The 18,507-nt window shown below is 33.1% G+C and overlaps 1 long non-coding RNA gene across 1 annotated transcript in view; it reads left to right on the top strand.

Moving 5' to 3' along the window:
* LOC135129973 (uncharacterized) overlaps positions 1-16,006 on the top strand; it is a 35,370-nt gene extending 19,364 nt beyond the window's left edge. Inside the window, exon 3 of the long non-coding RNA XR_010280656.1 lies at positions 15,900-16,006. This is a non-coding gene — a long non-coding RNA (uncharacterized LOC135129973). The remainder of the gene's footprint in view (positions 1-15,899) is intronic.
* Positions 16,007-18,507: the final 2,501 nt, after the last annotated feature.

The following is an 18,507-nucleotide window of genomic DNA, read 5'->3' as shown; positions in this document are numbered from 1 at the left end:
TCGTCCTCTGTCTTACGACGGTAAAATTTTAGTGAAAAATTTAGGGAGAGCCACCACCGATTTATTAATAAGAAAAAATGTTTATGACAAAACGAGAAACTTTCATAGATATTTTAATAGACGTGACAAGCATGGTAATTTCTTCTGGATGTGGGGTTGTGAAAAAAATAATGAATTGTTTTGTGTGTCTCCTCAGTAATAATTTAAAACCAAAGGTATGTGGACAAGTACTTTTTAACTTTTCTTGAATGCATTTTTGTATTTATTTCCGTCACACAATTTCGTCTATTAATTGGTAATAACAGCCTTTTTTATATCTTCATATTTAACTCATCAATCAAATTGTGCCCCCCCCCCCATTTCAAAAGGTCACGAGCCGCCACTGCAATGTAGCACTTTGACTTTTATCAAAACTTAGGCATTTTTCCTCCAACAATGGAAAACGATTTTTCAATCTTAAAACCACTTACATTACCTTGGCCTGATCTGATGTGTCGGCCGAGGCGTAGCGGAGTCTTCAAACTTATGATCGGCCCAGAAAGTTCTTCTTTATGGCCTTGATAAGTACACAAATAACAATTTTTTTAAGACAACCCCGACGTAAAAATAACATTTAAAATAGCATACCTATTAGGCTGTATATTTTAAATGATATTTACTTAACTGAATTTGTGATGAAGTTATTAGTTATATATTATTAAAACTTTAATTTTGATACGTAATGCTCATTAAAACATTACCGTGTTGCCAGAATTCTCTGAAAATTTAATTTCTAAATCTAATACAGAGTAGGGAAGTCTCACATAACCAATATGAACATGTGCGAAGCGTATGATAACTTCCAACCGCTGATAGAGAGATTTATCAATAGAGACAGAGATGGCAAGCTTTTTTTTTCCTCTACAAAACGTATTCTATATCTTCTTAAACTCCTTATACCTTCGGCAGTCAAAATTAGCGAGGGGGCGTCATTCGAGAAGGGTTCAACTTACTGACATTTCAGCATCCCGACCTGATTTCTAACACAGATAGCGCGACGTATGGAATTACCTGATCCCGTCGCTATAAAAAAGCTTCGGTTTCACCTGTCTTTTGTCGTGGACGTTTGAAGGGTCGCTTTCTGGGCCAACAATGCTGCGTGTACCGTTATCCTAGTTATGTCAGCTAATTAATCGATTTGTCGATAAGCCGAGTTCGCGGTCGAAATGGCAAATACCTGATGCGGATTAATTATTGTGCACTGCTTCCTGGAGCACAAAAGCGGGGCCATAAAAGCGAAATATACAGAGCGGGCTGTTTATACTTTGTCTAATTGAATTTTACATCCGACTGTATCCGTATGAAAGACGGCGGTGTTTTATAATGCTACGAAGAATTCCAACAGTCACTCCGCTTTCTTAAACGATGACCGCCTTTGATGTGGATGGATTCAGCTACTGGCTTCGGAGCTTCTTTTTATTCCTAGTGCATATCTCATTATGGATTATCGTGTGGTGGCCACGATCTGGGATTGCGCCTATTGAAAATTACGCTCTATTCACCATCATCGACGTTTGGGACGATTTTTATTAATTTCACCAGTTCAAAGAATGCCGGCTCAAATTAGATGGTTAATTTTTCAGTAATTTACTTTTGGTGTTGGTACTAAAGCTTCAGATTTATGAGCTCAGAAAACGAAGCCATTCTAAATCTATTGCTTTAGAAAGTCAAATGTTCGTAAATCCTACTACGAATTAGGCAATAAGTGGGTTATTTACCATGCGATTGCAAAAAAACGAGTGGTATCAAATTTGTAGTTAACAATTCTACTTTGTGTATGCCTCATCATGAGGTCTAAATATTTTGACTTTAACGCACGCGTCGCAGACTATATTTGACAACAAATCTTAAGTCCTCTACATACATTTAGGGCAATACACTTGTAAAAGTCAGTCTGTGTAATTAAACTTAAAATATGTAAGAAAACTCTATAAATTTGTTCGTACTTTTCATACACTACCAGCATAGTTCAAAATAAGGGTGGTCGTTCTTCGAAGGTACGTTGACAACTTGATATGTTCAAAGAGAATGGAACTGTTAGCTTTGATCCTTTTTTTCTGTCCCGCAACAATTTCTTCTCTTCTTCTAGTTCCTGCTACTGAATATTGTTATAATGAGACGACTGTTGGAATATAACGACCAAATTCCACACCATGTCATGTAGCGCACCAGCAAGGTCAACTTGCCATTAAGGTCAGGCTGTTGACTTTATGATTCAGTAATGTAATTTCCTACAAGGCAAAACAAATATTCAAGTAGTATAAAAAGGATTAGATATAAATGAAACTAAAATGTTTGCGTGTGTTACTACATCCCTCCACAAATTTCACTTGGAAGTAAAAAAAGATTTTACCACTTTGATATATATTTTTTTTGATGTAGTGACAGGTAAATACCATATGATCGAAAAAAAAGTCGTCTAGACGGCTGTGGAATTAATTAAAACAACCGTGTTGGGAAAATCTGCACTGTCATAGCTGTTCGTTTTTGAAGTTAGATATATGTATATGAAATTAATCTACCGATAACCGGACGTACAACTGTTACAGTGGACGTAAACATTTTGTGCGTTTATGGCTTCACACCAATTTAAATCCCATTATAATTCAATAGGCCGTCACAGCCCGATGTCTTACCGATAACTTACCTGAAAAGAGCTTTTCTGATATATAAAAGCACAGGACAGTACTGTCTCGGCGGTCCCTGACACGTGCCATGGTTTGCATTTGCTAAGTTTTATTAAGGGTCCGCTGAAAAGTACTTTAAACCTCAAAGCCATAGACGCACAATATGTTTACGTGCAGTGTAACAATTTAATTAATGAAAAACGACGTAACATTAAAATAAAAACTCAGTTTATGTTGTTGAAGGCGTTTATTAAGTCTTGAGGAGTGATTCGGTTAGACACATTCTGAATCGCCTCTGTAAGTTTATTTATTGTGTGGGGAAGATAAAAATCGTCAGATAAAGAAAAACAACATACTCGAGAACCGCCAGATTTGGGGATCTTGGAGGAAAATCTTTCAAACGTTCAGTAAAAATTCATGCAATAGGTTCATTGTCTTACGAGTTTTGTGGGCGGTGGCATTATCTTGCTGAAAATAATCCCTGAATTCGTCATCATACCGTCAATGAAGGGTTGTAAACATTGTTTTGGTACTTTTGTGAGTTCACTCTCTCGTTGAAAAATGTTGGAATTTCCCTTCTCGAAACTGGAATCCATAGATCTATCTTTGGGGAATGTACGAGTTGTTCAACCAACGCATGGGCATTCTTAATTTATGGGGGCTGACCGTAGACAGCCGGCACTTAGGCCTCGCCTTTGGGCCCATTGCCCATTCTATAGTGGTCCAACTCTGACTTCGTTTTTATGGCATTGCAATCTCAATTACCGCAAGTATTAGGAACTCTATTGAAAATGTAAATAGCCGTGCCATAAATCTTAAAGGTTTACGGGCGCATACGGTCCTGTGTAGTGTAGACAGTTGGTCCCTTGACGGTTTATGACCGCTGGATTACTTACGGCAGAGGGCTATTGTGGAACACTTAACTCCTTCACAATAGGATAAGGTCATAAAAACGAACCAGCAGTTGGAGCACTATACAACAGTACTACAACAACAGTTTAAAAAAACCTTCTAGTTACTAGTTAATTGTCTTTTCTTTGGGACTGTAGATCCACGAGGACCACCAAATATGCGCAGATTCATTGTGATCTGTCACATCTGTCGTCTGAATTTTCGCTTAGTTCAGTTGTTTGTGTATGTTGTTTTGCTTTTGTTTTGTTAAACTCGGGTAAGTCAAATATATTGCACATTAAAATGTGTATTTTTTCTTGGATTCTATCTCTTTATTTGTTTCTCTTATTACATTTTCGTTCTTTATTTGTTAAATTTTTGTTTACCAAGTTAAGTCTGGAACGAAAAATAGGCAATTTTTACAAGAAATATTCACGTTTACAAAACGTGAATAATTGTCTGTTTATTTTAGTTAAAATACGTAAATTTTTTGTTGAACATATATGTAGGTAGAATAAACTATGTGAAGTTTAATACATTTTTTTGCTGGATATTTTCGAACAATTTTAACAAAAACAAAGTGAATCAATTTTTGTGCTTTTATTACATTACACGTTGTTTTGTTTCACGGTTTTTAAGAAATACTTGTCTCTTTTTTCCTTAATTATAAAAGACTTTGCTCCACTATACTGGAACAACAAATAGTTATATGATCTCGTTTTTTGGTAGAGGAAAATGTATATATCTTAAAATTGTTGTGGTTATGAGTTTACAATATTTCACAAGGAAGTTCTTCAAAATACTGCAAGTTATAGACCCACTTGATTCCATGTAATTTTGAATCAATTATTTAAAAAAAAATATGTAAGTATTTCAATATTATTGTTATATTAGGTATATCCTGTTATTTAAATAGATGAAAGAATACTTTACTTTTTATAGTAATTATGCTCCTCATTAGATGTTTCCTAAATCGGGAGTATCCCAAGATCTAAACTTAGGACCTCCAGTTGTTCTATTATTATCAACGATGTTGTAAAGAATTTACCATGTCAAAAACTACTTTAAAATCATCGCTAAAATATGCTGTTTTAATTTATTTATGTTATCTATACATATATCCAATATTCTGAATCAATCTAGAGACATTTCTTCATTGTAGTATTTTTTTTCAATTTGAAAGTCTGCCACTTACCAAAAAATATTTCAGTTCTGTTCCCTAGAAGAAATGCTAAATACACTTATTGTTTTAATCTCATTCTTTTAAATTCACGTCTCATTCTTGTCAGGTATTATAAAATTCAATTAGATGTCTCTGGGATGAAGAGGACTTTAGAATAATTTTGATTATATTAGACTTGGATGGTAGAATATTTTTTTAAATTTTAGTTGCATATTGTCTACGTATGAGACATTTTTTTAAAATTATTGTTACTATTACTATTATAATATTGAACGGCACGTTTACCGCTTGCCGGGCGGGTTACCACTAGACTACGGAGGAGCTTATCTTTCCTCGCTTACTACTACGTATTATTGTGCCGCCACAGAACAAAAAAACGGTAAAAACACAACTCGGAAGCAGTTTTTAGGCGACCATTATAAATCAAGTCGTTTTACATCCCAATCACGTCTATGAAGTGTCACTTTTTTGGACTCACTTGTCACTTTCTTGGACAGACTTATCACTTTTTTGTATTCATATGGCAAAACTAGATCTTTTACAGCATTGCTTTTTTAACAGTTTTGATATAGGTACTTAGTTTTGTCCAAAATTCTCGTAAAATTTAACATTTTTGATTTAAAACTGTTAACAATTAGTTAGTTAATTAGAAAGGTAAAAATAACCTAAATTGTTCAGAAGTCTTTATGAAATATTTTTTCCCAAATCACTTCAGAATATTATATTTAGGTAGGTACTATAAATACATATTTTTGTATTAATATATGACATCATAAAATGCTTTTTTGCGTTTTCGGTGACGTATTTTAATTCAATTCCAGCATTAACATAGAGATTTTTTTCTCTTTTGTAACTGGTTTAACATCGTATTGCAGTAAGTTATGAAAAGATCAGTGTAAGTTTAAATGCATATGGTTGTTTTTTTATTTTTATAATGTTTTTATTATTGAGAAGAAATTTTAAACAAAAACAAAGAAATATTGTTAAATGGACGAAAAAGTTTAAGAGCCTTCTACTAAAAAAATTTTGTAATTCGGTTGAAACGTTTTGATATTTTTGTCTGTAATGTAGGTACCCTAAGTTTTGACTGACGCTATTCGAAGTATTGTAAGTGGAGCTATAGTGGCTGTTTTGTGACCTAATATCTAACTTTAGCGAATGGACAAAGATTAACAGCCCATTGGAGGTAAGGCATACATTAACAAAAATGCCAAGATTTGAAATCACCCAAAAAGGAGTAACTCTAGGAGAAATTGCTTTGTTTAAATTCTTAAATAATATATTAGGTAATCGTTTCCACAAAAAAAAATCTAATACAATTAGTACTTTCGATATTTGTCCGAACGTAGGCTTTACCTAACTTTTAAAAACGTTATTTTGTTTTTATTCTTTTTATATACGTGTTAAACTTTATTTTTGTAACGGTTATTATTCAATTATTTACGCCACGAATGCAATTATGGTATATACCTAACAACACCAATTTATTTGTTTCCAATGGAAACTAACCACAATTTCGCACGTTAAGCTTAAAAATTGTGTCAACAATGACAAAAAAGTCATGATACAAGACAATCTTTTACCTACTTGAACAAGCCGAAAAATGTTCCTGCTCCGTGAAAACTTTTTGTTCGAATAAGTTGTCAAGTCATGGCTTCATCTATTGTCCCAGTAATTCCACGTCCTTTGTTTTAATGAGACCTTTTAACAAAGTATTTAACTTTCTCTTGGCAAAAATTTCTTCTAAGAATATTCAAGTTGTAACTATTCGACCCGTTCCAACCGCGGACCACCAGCACAAGCCTTGATGTTTGCTCCGGAGCGATATTGCGATAACAACTTGTCATCCATCATAGTTGTGGACGAGGACACTTCTTTAATGAAGCGACAGCCGCCTGGTACTCCAGTCATGTTCAGATAATGAGAGAAATAATATCGAATGCAACATAATTAGCCCATGCCCCGATAAAAAATTCTATTTAATAGATACGTCGGGATGTTATAATAACAATCACTGAAATAATTGACACTGACGAGGGCCTTTGTTGCCCATTTTTTCGGCCGATTTTTACCACGACGAAAGTATATTTTATGCATCGACAACTTGTCCGATTCGGTTGTGTGGATCAAATGTTTCAGGACAGCATCTAAAGGCCCCACACGCTATACATGTTATCTAACATAACCGTCGGCTTCAAAGGAAGAATGCCGTGATGATATTCGAGAACAAATCTCATATTGGTTAGACTGTAATGATGTGTATCTATCCCCACATGTGAATACTATTTTACGAGATTTATAGATATTAGCAGAGCGACGATTGTCCAGATTATCGATTTTCTACTCAATAAGCTCTAGCAAAAGGAAACATAAATTCATTACATATTAATGTCTATCGGTATCGATATAATAAAATCAACATAGCTCTATTAGTTAAGTCGAATCAATCAAAGCGACAGTGACACGATAAATAAACTACCTAGTAATGTACGACCGTAATATAAATAGTTAGTCCGTAATATCGAGCAATCAACATAATTTGTAATCGAGTCATCCTTGGAATTAAATCCGTATGTTTTCACTGAAATTATATTTTTAACGCTGCGTTTAAAGTTACGTTATACAAGTTTTTAATAAAATTAATTTTAATTGTCCATAATTTTGTAAATCTAATTTCAAAAGGACAAAAACTGAAATCTTTACCAACTTTTTAACTTCTTTGTGCTGTGGCTTCGGAATTTTTTGTAAATTAATTTTAATGCAATTTTCTTTTTATCATAGTAGTTAAACATTATGAACTTTTGTATAAGGAAATAATTAATAATTTTCAATTAATCATAGTAGTTATCATCATCCAAGTTTTGTAACACTCTTTATCAGTTGCTCCTTTGTCTTTTATCTAATTTGTAACCCTCATAGAATATGGGCAAAATGTTTTGAAATTCCATCACGACTTCATTAGCCAACCATTTAATCCCTTCTAAACAAGCACAACACTTGTAACCGAAGCAAATTTCAATTTCAAACAATTAATCAAATAAACGTCTATAATGAGCAAAACGAATCCTCGTGAATAGGCATTCAACAAGCTAAAATGATTTACGGTGTGAATGTAGTACCTTACACCTATATCACCTCCTGAAAAGCTACCATTCTTTCGCAACCCAACTACTGCTGTCCTTCTCCCACACGTTCAATAGAACTGTGCGACAGAGATAACTACAGTTTTTTACCACCACGTCTTCAGTAGCTCTGTCTTTTATTAAAGAATTGAGGCCAAAATACGCTGAAGAAAGAACACCACAACAAGGTTACCATCAAACAGTAGCCGGTCATTACAAACCATGAGGCAATAACAACTAAGTAAATACAATGAGAAGCCGACTCAATAGAAGCAGATTTGTAGACACGTTACTCGTTACAAGCGAATAAAAGACTTTTCTTGGCTTTTTTCCTTTCATGAAGCCGACACCTACAGACTTTTTTCTATGAGAACCGTCTTATGAAGATAAAACTAGAAACAGAGAAGAAGATGATGACCAGCGGATTTTTGAAATGTTGTCTACATTTTGATACTGTTAAAGCTATCAATTATTATGATCATTATTAATATTAACATTAGTGTACAGAATTATAAGTAAATAGCATTAAACCTACTGATTTTTGTAGCAATTAAATATACCAACGTCATTCTCTAGATTTATGGAGTTGGAATGCATTTGCATTAATCGAGAATCAACACCGGTAATGTACGTACCGTAGATAAATAAAATGTGTTTTTACTACGTTTGCTGTATATTGTGCAAGATCACAGGATATTCTTGTAATTCTCTCAAGATTTTAAATAACAGTATAATTTAATGTTTTATCCTCCTATTTAATAAGGATATTGTCTTAGAAAGCCCTTATTTCATAAATTTGATAGCGGCATTCGTTTTATTTCCGTTGCGTAAGTTCGTCGTCCTCTTTTCCGAAGTCAGCATCATCATTATTATTTTTATAGTAAAAAAAATCTGTTTATAATTATTGTAGTGGCACTATCAGTATTAGATGCATTTTTTTTTCCATTTGTATACATTTCTTTATACTTTCCGACTATAAACTATTTGTAATATGGTTTGAAAATTTGTTTTAGAAAATACAAAACCCAGCGTATTCAGACATTGCAAACGTTTTATCTCCTTTAAAAACTTAATGACGTCATCTGACAATTTAGATAGATAAATCCTATCTAAAATATGGTAAATGTTATGCAACTACACTTGTGCATTATAAATGTAATATTTTTAACAATGCTTATGCAAATTTTTTGCAATTCATTTAAAATTCTTTGTGAAAAACATTTACAAATGGCTTGAAATTTAGTACATGTTTTGATGTCATCCTCAGATTGATAGCTTGCTAACAAAATTTGTTGCATCAACTTTGTTGTTTAGCCAACGATAATTTCACAATAATTGTTATATAAAGGCTTTTTGCTTTGAGGAAAATGCAACGAATTAATTGTTATTAGGCTAAGAAGACCACAGAGTCTTTGAATGTCCGTAACAGTTGTTAATTTATTTAAATAAACAGATATTATAGATAGTTATGTTAAAACATCCTTTTTTCTTTATATAGATACATGATCGTAATAATTTAAATATTTAATAACATTAAAGTTATTCATTCTGCTAAATATTTTGGACTTGAGTCTTTAATCCATGTTACTAACAACTCTAGATTTTTCCCCATTTGTCACTTTTATTTTGGATTTTAAAAAACTCACAAAAAAATGGGCCATTTTTTCGAATTAAGATATGTAGTGCACTGCAACATGTTTTTTTAGGTATTTAACCAACTAAAACAATATTTTATACATAAACAGAATTTAAATGAAAAATTACAACCAGTTGCAAAGTTCATTAATCTTTTATTAAATTTATTGCTGGTTAAATGTTAAATGTTTATTTGGGATAATACATGTCAAATATATAAAGAAGATTAAAAAATACGTTAATAAAAGATTGCCATAGAACAAGCAATATCTATTTGTAACTATGTATACAGAAAAGAACAAAATATGAAGACAACTGTCACTCATAGTCACTCTTTGTTTTCAGAACGTAAAAAAAGGAAGTGCTGTAATCGAGTCCATCGAGCGACTTGCTACCTCCATGTTTTCTCGACATTTCATGATCCCTAGAGTACGAAAAAACGGGTCTCCGGTTTTCGTCGGTCTGTCGTCTGTATCAATTTTTATACTACAAGAAATAAAATTTCCCGGCTCACCCACCCATCTTTTAACCCGATGTGTACAACAAAGAGGAAAACTCTTTTTCACGAAATTTTTCTAAACAAAAACCCTTTATTTAGCAAAAAAAAATGTAACAATCATTGATTTTTTGTAAAGGTCATCAAATTTTTGAGTTTATCAGATCATACAAAAATTGTTGATAAAAGAGAAAACTAATCTTTTCATTACAAAAAAAAACGATGTATTTTCTTGTTTGTTGAGTTCTTGAGGTTGTCAAAGCTAAAAATAACGCTTCTGGACTTTCTAAACAAGACCAGTGTAAAAAATATGACACAATTAGTTGTTACTTTTTATTTAATTTTTTGAAAAATTCGTCAAAATTTTGTTAATCTTAAAAACTGTTTGTTGTTACGAACAGTAAATGCCATAACGTATTTACCTAAACACTAAAAAATGAAAGTCCTGCTTTGAAATTTGATCTTGATTATCTCAAAAATCGTGAAAATTTTGAGTTGAAGTTCAAGAACTAAAAAAATTCTACATCGTCTCTATCTTCGGAGCAAGCACATTATTTCCAGATCAGTCATTTATAAAACTCAACTTCCATGAAGATATTTCATTATAATAAAAATAAAACTTCCCCGCCCACCCACCCATCTTTTAATCCGATGTCTACAACAAACAGAAAAACTCCTTTCCATGAAATATTTCTAAACAAAAGCTCTTTATTTTTTATGTAACATAATAATTGATTTCTTGTAAAGGTAATCAAATTTCTGACTTCATTAGACATTAAAAACTTGTTGATAAATGGGAAAACTAATCTTCTCATTAAAAAAAAGGAATGTTGTATTTTTTTGTATGTTGAGATCTTGAGGTTGTCAAAGCTAAAAATAACGCTTCTGGATTTTCTAAACAAGATCAGTGTGAAAAAAATGTTCTACAGTTCGGCGTCATTTTTATTTAATTTTTCATAAATTGGCCAAAATTTTGTAAATCTTGAAAACTGTTTTTGTTATGGATCATAAATGACAATGTATTAACCTAAACACTGTTGACACTAAAAAATGAAAGACCTGCTTTGAAATTTGACATTGATTATTTCAAAAATCGTTAACATTTTCAGTTGGAGATCAAGTACAAAAAAAAAATTCTACATCGTCTCTACCTTCGTCGCAAGCAAATTATTTCCAGATCAGTCAAACTCAATTTCTATAAAGATATCTCATTGTAATAAAAATAAAATTTCCCCGCCCACCCACCCATCTTTTAACTCGATGTCCACAACAAAAAGAAAAACTCCTCTCCACGAAAATTTTCTAAACAAATGGCTTTTATTTAGGAAAAAAAAGTAACATTATCATTGATTTCTTGTATAAATAATCGAATTTTTGAATTCATTAGACATTAAAAATTGTTTTGATAAAAGGAAAAACTATTGTTCTCATTACAAGAAAAAGAAATGATGTATTTTCTTGTATATTGAGATCTTGAGGTTGTCAAAGCTAAAAAATAATACTTCTGGACTTTCTAAACCAGATCAATGTGAAAAAATCTGACACAATTAGTTGTCAAGTTTTTATTTAATTATTAAAAAACTAGTCAAAATGTTATTAATCTTAAAAACTGTTTGTTGCTACGAGCCGTAAATGCCATAACGTATTTACCTAAACACTCTTGACACTCAAAAATGAAAGACCTGCTTTGAAATTTGATATTGATTGTCTCAAAAATCGTTAAAATTTTGAAATGGAGATCAAGTACTAAAAAAAATTCTACATCGTCTCTATCTTCGTCGCAAGCAAATTATTTCCAGATCAGTCATTGATAAAACTCAACTTCGAAGAAGATATTTCATTATAATAAAAATAAAAGTTTCTCCTTTCCATGAAATTTTTCTAAAAAAAAGCCCTTTATTATTTATGTAACATAATCATTGATTCCTTGTAAAGGTAATCCAATTTTTGAGTTCATTAGACATTAAAAAAATTTGGTAAAAGAGAAAACTAATCTTCTCATTACAAAAAAAGAAGTGATGTATTTTCTTGTATGTTGAGATCTTGAGGTAGTCAAGGCTAAAAAATAACACTTCTGGACTTTTTAAACCATATCAGTGTGAAAAATGTGAAACATTTAGGCGCCATTTTTATTAAATTTTTCAAAAATTCGCCAAAATTCTGTAAATCTTGAAAACTGTTTTTGTTATGGATCACATATGCCATAATGTATTTACCTAAACACTACTGACACTAAAAAAATTAAAGACCTGCTTTAAAATTTGATCTTGATTATCTCAAAAATCGTCAAAATTTTCAGTTGGAGATAGGTAAAAAAAAAAATTATACATCGTCTCTATCTTCTTCGCAAACAAATTATTTCCAGATCAATTAAAAACATGTTTTTAATTTCTTGTAAAGAAATAAGTATTTTGTAGTTAAGCTCCGCCCCCTTGGCGCACATTGAATAAAAAAATCATCACAATTGAGACAAGGCGGGTGGGCGGGGCTACATTTTGCCTTTTCTTCTTAACAAGTGTAGACTTATTTCGTCAGCAAGAAACTTAAAACATGTCTAAAAAGGTAAATTTTGGTAGTAATCTACTCAAATCCTCCACTTTTCTTCTACAACCTCCAAATGCGGCAAAAGTGGAACATCAATGTTACTAACTACATATAAACAGTAACTTGGCTAAAGAGTTTATAAATGACAATTTTCAGCTGTAAAAGCAACGTCAAATTTTGTGTGTAGGTACGTATATTAGAAATATCATGCTGATGGTAGAACGCTGACCAAAATTTGGCTTTAACGTCTTAACAAAAAATTCTACAATGAAACGTAAATGTAGTGCAATAATATACTCCTGTACTGGTATGTATAAACAGCAGTCTAATTACGTCTTCGTAGCATTGTCCGCCTTCTAACCCTTTTTTTTTAATCTTAGACTTTGACACTTATTATCTATATTTTTATAAGTTAAATCAGGAATGGTTCACTTTGTTCTTTTATTGATCAAATATCAGGAATAATACACCCCAGTGTTTTACTATTGGTTATTACATTGCACATGTCGGAACTGACATACGTGTCCTTTCTGCTATAATCTTGAATGGAATATTTTCAAATGGAAAAATTGCTATAAATACAGGCTTAATGTTGCTGCATTCATATTTTTGAAGCAATTATCTGTTTCCAGGGGCGGCTTGTCGAACTAGGCAGGTTAGGCAATGTTTTAGCAATGAATTTGCGCGGCATAACTGTTTATATTATTTCTGACCGATACATATTTGGCTAATAAATTGTTTTTTTTTCTAATATTTTAAAAATAAATGTGAAAAATGACGTTATTCTTATCTTGTTGGACGGGTATTCGCTTTTCTCATAATTAAACAGTGCGCTTCAATACACCACATAGAGGCAGACCCCATTCTTGTCTCTGTAGTGTAAGTAAAACTGATGCCGTTTAATATGTAGGCTATCCTTAATGCACCCATAAGCGGTATGTATTGAAAAAAGTTAAATAGAGGCTAACCTTATTTTTCCTGCTTGCAACAGCGCGCAGCACGTGTGATTACGGTGGACTTTTAAAAAGTGGAATATTCAAAATTAGGTCGTTTATTATTTTGTGCATCATTTATTCAAAATTTCATAAAAAAGTGTATTAAACGTTTCTACATTGTCAAGTCTATGCTTTGGTAGCCGTCATAATTTGATTTCGGCAATCAGGAATACGAGTTAATTTAAACAAATTAATTTTTGTCTATTTAAGCTTGAGTGAGTATAATGACAAAGTGTATTTTTTCTAGAAACTTTGGCATTAATTTTTCAACAAAGCCTTTTATGTTTTGCAATGTAACTTCCTTCACAGATATTCTAAGAGCTACGAATTTATTGTAAACAACTTTAGGTAAATTACGCAAATTTGAAGACAGTGACTATTTTTTAACAAAATTTATAGAAAACTTGATATTGATCTTTTACTGTCGAAACGTTGTAAACAAAATGAAATGTGAAATGTGAATTCCATGTGAACTGCTGAAAACGCAAACGCGGTATTATGCATTTTTTCGATATTTAGATATTGGAGCAATTTATGATTTGCCTCTTCTAATTCTCAACTCATGAGTGCTCCTATCCTTTTCCTAAAACTAAGTGCACTTTAGACCAAATATATTCTAGTATGTGCGGCGATGATGGGTGACTCATCGTCGGTGACGGCGGCAAGGTCAGGAACGATTATTCAGTCAACAAATCGAGTTGAGCGAAGACAGAGTTCAGTCAAGTTGCGCTGGAATTATTTTGTACATAATCACTGTGTAATCGGTTGTGTAAATTTGAGTTATTGACAAATAAATTGTTGAGTGTTACCCATGCCGATTTTAAATCACCGTTCAACGTAATAATACTTTCACGTGCCCCCAAAAATCTTCAAAATTTTTAGAAAAAAAAATTAAAACAAAACCTATTTATCACAAAAGAACCAAAAAAATTTACAAAAAAATATAACTACTAAAACTACTTACCTAGCTTATGTCGCCGTGGGCGACCACACACACTCTAGGCCTTCCGAAGCTCCGGCACAAGCCCAGTAAAAGACTCTCTCGTGCTGAGCTTGCAAAATCACAGTCCATCAATCTGTGGCAAGCTCAGCACTACGGCCTCCCCGGTCCCGATTTCCCGAAAAGAGGAATGTCGAAATTTTAAAACCCCAAAAAGTCTAATGTGACAATACGTTAATGAATTCAGAAAATCAAGTTCTACAGGAATTCTAAAAAATATATGTATATTTATTACCATAAAAAAAAAGTTCGATGGCGTAGATGAAAGTTAAAAAAAGTTAAAAGTTGCCAAAACACATTTAGCTTCTTACGCTGTTACTGGTATTTCTTATCTAAGTATATTTATTTTAGTGTATAGAGATGATCACAAATAACATTTCGCAAAACAAATTTTTTAATTTTTCAAAAAAACGCGATTTGTTTAAAGGGGTTAGGGAAGTCCTGTCGACCAATTTTTTTCTTACAAATTCCATGTAACATCCGTTCTACTCGTAAGGGAAATAAAGTGTCGAAAACTTGATGATTCGAAGTTGGTTCAGTATTTTTAAGTTAGAGATTGAAAAGAGTGTTAACATCCTTAGAGAAATCAAAGTTTGAAGGAGATGTAAGATTTTCTTGGTGTTTAAACGACTTGAAAAATTTTATTTTTAAATTTTGAAAAAAAAAGTTTGAGCAAAATTTACTAAAAATTAAACAAAAACTGACTGATAATCTTTTTCCGTTTGAACTTGGTTGAACGCTGTCTGTCTGTGTTTAGGTATACGTTAAAATCAAATTATCAATGGATCCTCAAACTAATTTGATGTGGAAAGTGAACTAATATTACTGCAGCTATTTGTTTACCTTATCGATATTATAGGTTTAATATGTCTCCGAAATGTACCTACATCTGTATTATTAATAATAAAGTATGGATTTATGATTATTTTTGTACATGTAAATATTTAGGGCATGTTTACAAAAATTAAACTACTTAAACCTAAATCATATAAGTTAGACCTCTACTCATCATTATGATTACCCGAAATAAATAATTGGAAAGGTATTTGTTTTTTTTAGTGGAAATGAACCTCTATATTATTTATTAAGTAAAATTTTGATTGATGACACACTCCTATATTCCTAAAATAGTGGAAGAAGGAGCAAAAAATATTGAAAAAAAAGAGTCGGTTGTAACTGTCAAAATTTTCAATAGCAAAACTTAATACAACACGAACTTTTACAAAGATCAGTAATGATGAGGTGGACTTACAAAAATTAGCAAAAAATGGCAAATGTCACAATCAAGCCACTGGTTTAAACACATTTGATTGCATGCCTCAGATGATTGCTCACTTATTTTTTTTATAATCCTAATTTATTTTCAGACCATTGTTTCCACGGGACTACGGCGACAATGTTCGCTGACACCGGTACGGATTCGCTTCAAATAAAGACAATGGCCGAAAGTTATATTGATTACTCCATTGACAAGATAGACACAGACTCTACTAATTTCAGAAATACTGGTTTGCTCAGCTTGGTCTTGGTCAGCAAGGACTAACAATCAAAAAATTTTACTACAAATATGTATATACAGGGTGATTTCGAAATATATGCAATTAGAAGTCGAAAGAGGCACAACCCCCATGAACCACCCCCAGATGCGAAGCCACTGATTTACCTTTCAAATAACAACAAAAGTGAGAAAACGTTCGAATAAAACGTAAAAAAGTAAAACCGATTTTTTGTTGGTTATCATTCGTTCATTCATGCATTCATTCATCGTTAAAGGTCAATGCGAAAGATATTATTAGCGCTTCCATTCGTTGTTGAAGCTCTTTGATAATTTCTGGACACTGTTGATTTCAATAAACTAACAGTTTCATTCAACCCCACAGAGAAAAATTACGCGGATTGAGATCGGGTGAACGCGGAGGCCAAGCTACTGGGCCGTTTCTACCGACCCATGGTTAGGAAAATGATGATTTAACCAATCAGTTAATTGCCTAGCAAAATGTGATGGTGCTCCAACATGCAAGTACTACATGAAAAAAGTCGTTCACTTAGACGCACTTCCACATCCATCTGCTTCTCCAATACATTGTTAAAAACTCGAGGTACTGTGCCGCGTTTAGTCTGTTCGGTAAAATAAAAGGTCCAACTAAGCGATCATTTACGATCCCGGCCTACACATTTATGGAAAATCGTCGCTGAAATCGTACTTCTTGACGAGAGTGTGGATTTTGATCGGACCAAATGTGACTGTTGTAGCTGTGAAAACAGCATTGCGTGTGAATGCTGCTTCATTCATAAACAGAATGCAATTTAAAAAGCTAGGGCGTTTATGACATTGCTGTAACAACTATTGCAATAAATTACACAAGGTGGCAAATGAGCAGTCTCCAAAGCTTGCACTTTTTGGGCGTGGTATCGATGTAGGCCTTGTTCTTTTAATGTACGATGCACTACAAATTGTGAAACTCCAACTTCATGGGGAAGTCGGCGAGTGTGTATATTGGGCTCTTCTTCGACGCTTTCCAAATTTGTTCTTCACCTTGCAGTATTCTTTCGGTCCTATCACGGCCACGATTGTGAGTTTGAGGCTTGAAGGTGCCATAATCTCGGAGATGATGTACCACTGATGTAAATGTTCGCACACGCGAAACATCGCGATTTAAAAAGCATTCGACCCACAATTCGAGGGTCAACGTGGCGTTTCCATCAGCCACACCATAAACCATTACCATGTCGACACGCTTCGATTTGGAAGAATTCACCATTGTCAAAGACGTGAACCGAACACACGACGGCAACCAACTGATATATGACTGGCCCTTATCGTGTTTTTGCACATTTCATATCAGTGTGCCGCTTTTATTATTCTCAATCCTAGTCGTTCTGTGCCATTCATTTAATAGTAGTTATGGTAGGTCAAGAAACACTACCGGTGGCCTATTTGTATAACAATTTATTTAATTTCAAATTATTTTTTCTAGATATTGCTACCACTTAGGAACGTGAACTTTACACAGTGCAGTAAATCTTATTCTGAGGTATTCCCCATTTTTATTATTGCAGACATTTTGAAATCACACTGTATAGAAAAATTTCTTAACTCCTTCGTTCGAATTTTTTTCGAAGCTCAGCTTCGCTAATGTTTCATTTTTCAGTGATGTAGTTATCAACTCCGATTATGTTAGCAATGTACAATACTGACTGCAACTGGATAGTTTTTAAAAAATCTTCAAAATTTTAATTGTGACTGTAGTTACGGAGGATTTAATTTTAAAAATCGTACTGAATTGTTCTTATGTGGAAAATGCGCTAGATACATTACATTTCATATTTTACAAGTGTATACCGTTTATCAACGAAACAATAGGTATTTTGTAAGATTTTAGTAGAAAACAGTGTACAAACATGAAAATAAATAAAGACTTAACATCATAATTGGACTGTTTCCGTCATTCCTCATCCTTCCGGACGACATTCAATGGCCATTCAAATATCAAAACATCAGTTGGCAGACGGCAGCAAATTAGGGTAAGCAAAAGACTCAAGTATCTCCGCTGACCGGCGAATTATCAACCCGCAAACAGGAAACAGACACTTGTGGGGAAAATTTGCGTGTCCTTGGGGATGAAAGAAGACGCAGGGGTGGCGACCGAGTTATACCCATTTTCATTAATTGAGGTGGCGATTGTGGGAGAGATTCCCATGCGGTATTGTGCGTACAGAAAATAACAAACAAGCCCGACAACTATCTGAGCTAGAGGGATATAAGTGCTCCTATAAGTCCCAGATAAGCTTCGGCAATCTTTTTAAATCCTGAAGCCGCAATATTGGCGCGGCTCGATACCTGTGTTCCATGTAATCCTTATAATGTAAAATCCTCGTCCTTTCTTTAGCTCAGTAAAGTTTCATCCTTCTACACGATATTTCTAAGGCTCAAAGAGACCGACGATTATTGAGTTCATAAGCCATCGGTCCCGT

This window comes from Zophobas morio, unplaced genomic scaffold (genome assembly GCF_036711695.1).
Source record: "Zophobas morio isolate AGI-343-1 ecotype UQ-CSIRO unplaced genomic scaffold, CSIRO_AGI_Zmor_V1 ptg000002l, whole genome shotgun sequence".
Taxonomy (NCBI): domain Eukaryota; kingdom Metazoa; phylum Arthropoda; class Insecta; order Coleoptera; family Tenebrionidae; genus Zophobas; species Zophobas morio.
The sequence above is the reverse complement of the archived record's forward strand: the minus strand, read 5'-3'. Positions and strand labels throughout refer to the sequence as shown.